The following is a 4,093-nucleotide window of genomic DNA, read 5'->3' as shown; positions in this document are numbered from 1 at the left end:
GTCCTTAGAGCCCCAATTTATGTTGACACCGTAAATTGTTATGTTCACCTGCGCAATTTAGTTTAAATGGATTTGAAATCAGTTTATATAATATGATAAAACAATAGACTTTATTTGTGTAGCACCCTTAAAAACAGAGTTGACAAAGTGCTTTGGCAATCAGGCAAAAGCAGGAAACTTAGTTCAGTGTTACAGAAACGCAAGGAAGTCTAGTCTGAGGTGAGTTAAAACAAGAAGGCAGAACAGAAAATGTAAAAACACAACAAGTCAAAGTGAGTTATTACAAGTAAAAGTGATAAAACAGGCAAAATTACAGGGAAGAAAGAAATGAAACAATAAATAAATAAGATCAATTAAAAATAGGTAATTAACAGCTGATCTTGGGTCTGCTTTAACTGTTAGCAGTGTGTGAGAATTGGCCACCTGTTGAATTCATACTCAGAACAAACAAGGGGAAGCAGATCACCAGAGTAACCGCTAACTGCAGCTGCCCTTAGCTCGTTAGCTCATTTAGCCATGTACCTAGTGGTCCAATTAGCCGACTCAAGTATGTCCAGACTGTGAGCTCAGCACACTGGGACGTGTTGGTGTTCACACTGCTAGCACAGGAGCCTCAGACTGAAGGGTCCGCTGGTTCTTCTTGCAAAACAATAACATAACGTCAAAACTAATATTTCTTCACATTCTGTTGATAATCTTTGTTATTTTAAATGTTTAAAAGTAAAATTCTTACATATTGCACCTTTAGTAACTACTTGTGGCTAGTAACTTAAGGGCTATTTCATTAGCGAATGAAGATCAAGTGATATGATTAAAAGCTCCAGAACAAAAACTAAATGGAAGATGAAAATGTCTGTCAACTAATGTTTCCAAGGCCGAGAACGAACACTGAACCTCAACCTTTTTATGCCAACACGGATAAGAAGTTCTTAAAGTGCACAATAAGAGTAAAATGTGAACATCTGTTGTTCCATGATAAAAATCTATCTGCTGATGAAGACCACGTGCAATGATTGAAAGTTCCAGACAGCTGCAAAACGGACCTTAAGGTGAGATTGTTTTGTCATTTAATAACCAGATTTAGCTGTTTGTCTGGTGTTGCATCAAAAGACAGTCAGTCAGTTTGAGAAACAGCAGATTTCTGTGTGCCGCTGGTGGAGCAACTCTTTTGTTTACATGTGGATCAGACGGTGTGTTACCTTTATTTACACAGGAAGGTTGACTGAGCATGTGCACTCCTCTTCAGTAATACCCTGATTATAAGATCAGATTTTATAATCACTTCACCAACATTGGCCTGTGACTACTGAATTTCAAACTATCTCAAGGAACATTTTCTCCCAGGTTTCCCATTTCATTTCATTCCATGTCTTTGCACCACACATTCCACATTAGTATCAAGTATTATCCAGGACAATAGCTATGTTTATTTATGTCTTTGAGCTCTTAGATGCACATCCAATAAATCAGCACCTCTACAGCAACAGCACCAACTTCACTGACATCGTCCTACAGTGTATTGTCAGTACCATTGATGGATGCTTGTTGCCACCTAGTGGCAGACTCAAATCAATCAGCCTGTTTCAGAATCATAGTGGGACAACTGGTTTGTGGGGCTTTTTCCAGACAAGAACAGGGGCGAATAAAATGTTGAACAGTGGCGAAAGTAACTATACACATTTACTCAAGAACTGTACAGATTTATTGCTTACAAAGTAAAAATCTGAGGTACTTGTACTATATTTGAGACGTTATTTTTATGTCATGTTCTACTTCTACTCAGGGCCGTAGCCAGGTTTTTAGAAATACTGAGGTCATGCCCCCCAGCCTATACTGACTATAGTATGATTATCTGCATTCTTACAAGACCAATAATGGATTAGGAAATAACATCAGTGCCAGCACATAGATGAAAATTGGACAAATACGGCCAATTTTGACTTAAATGTATTAAACTTATTTAAACCTATTTCTATGCTAAAAAGAACTTAGTGGGTATCACTTTATAGTAATCATAAGGCTGCTTCTACTCCACTACATTTCAGAGGGAGATATTATACATTTTACTTCACAGCTATAGTTTCTATTGCTAGAAGAGTTTTTAAAATAGTATGTTTTATAATTAAACTACCCAACAGTTAAAACAGGTACAACTGAAATTATTATTATTAGTCGTTAAATCAAACAGTCAGTTGAAAGAAAAGTAATTGGCAACTTTTCGAATTTTTCATGTAAAAACATGTTACGGTTCCAGTTTCACAAATGTGAAGATTTTTTTGTACTTTTCCTGCATTGCATACTTTTACTTTTGATGCTTTGAATTCATCGTCTTGATTGTACCTTCATACTTTTCTGACATTTTCAACGCAGGATTTGTACTTGTGACAGCATTTTACAGTGTGGAATCAGTGCTTTTGCTCAAGTAAGTAGGATCTGAATACTTCTACCGCTGGATCTTAAGATGGCTGAATGCCATTTAACTGCTTCAGTTTCAGGGTTCTGGTATTATGCATGCTCAAAAAAATGTGTTTAGTAATATGCACAATTAAAGAACAATATCACCAATCATAATTCCTTATCTTGAGCTCCTGTTATAGATTTTATGTCACTATGCACTGTCCTTACGTGGTGCGTATTGCTAAATGAATTTGTGCTTAATCATATTACCACAAACTAATTGACACACAAGGGACCAAATACTGCTTACACCAAAGTGATAGCAGATTGTTGTCACTACGATTTGGCACCAGACTATTCCCCTGGCTTCCCTCTACAGGGCATACACAACCACCAGGGGGAACGTTATTAGCCTACAGTTTGAACCCTGTAGGGACAGTCAGTCACAGTCATGTATTAAAGCTCTTTGTGTTATGACCTTTTGCTGACTGAATATTCACACATTTAGGCATTGGAGAAGATAAGATCTAGCAGAACAGCCAACGCTCTGTTTTCGCACAAACGGAGAGAGAAGTGAGACACTTCTTCTTTCAAAAATAAGCTGTTTCAGTCACAGTTGTGGCAAGATAATCATCTTGTAACTGTAAAAGGACAGAATTTGGTGGCTGGTAGACAGTTGCTGCTGTTCCCACAGTATATTCATTTAGCTGATTGTAATTTAGACCTTTTCCTGAACCTTAAATCACCTGTCTGCTGTTTACAAAACAATCACATGATAGCAGGTCAATAATTTTGCTTTCATGTTTAGGTATTGCTAATTTAAAGGTCCCATTTTGTTGAAAGTGAGATTTCCATGTGTCTTTTTGATTACAAAGCAGGTCTAGGTGCTGTATAAATACTGTGAAAGTGTCAGACTGCTGAAATGAACACAGCATGAATTCAGAAATACAGGCCCCGGCATGGCCAAGGTTGCAAAAACACCTGCAGAGCTGCAGATATACGGTGGGCGGTGCCAGCTCAGGCCTGTGGAAGCTGACCAATTAGAGTAGACTGGGCTTTTTCGAGAGGGGGGCCTTAAAGTGACAGGCACTAAAATCGAGCTTTCAGACAGAGGGTGAACAGAGGTACTGCAATAATTGTTTTGAACATTAAAGCTTGTAAACATTTGTAGTAGACACCCAACATAAGTAACATAAGTATGACCCTACAAATGATCACGATAATTTATAATCTGAGAAGCATCAGCCTTAATTCCAATTTCTTTGCATTAATTAAGTCTACAAAAATGTTTTTCTTTCCTCCGAGGCCATATTTAAGTTTTAATGACAAAATTATTAATATTTAATGTCAAAGTCTTGGCAAATAGCATCATACAGTGATTTTGTGCTGTTGTTGTTCTGTTTCTACCCACACGGTGGCAGCAGACACACCATAATCAAGTGTGTAATGAGCAGAATAAAAAAAGACTGTCGCTGATATAATATAAATGAACTATATAACGTTTATTAAAATATATAAAAGACAAAATACATATATGCATAATTATATCCATGATGAAATATGCATATACAGTATAATAATTATACAGTAAAATGTGTTTACATATATAGATTTTTTATACATATAGCGAGATATTTTTGCATTAAAACTGGCAGTGGTGATTTCATACCCTCCCCCCTCCCTCCCTCCCCGACAG

This window comes from Pagrus pagrus (assembly GCF_965226575.1).
Source record: "Pagrus pagrus genome assembly, chromosome: 7".
In the NCBI taxonomy this organism is placed as follows: domain Eukaryota; kingdom Metazoa; phylum Chordata; class Actinopteri; order Spariformes; family Sparidae; genus Pagrus; species Pagrus pagrus.
This window is presented reverse-complemented; position numbering follows the sequence as displayed.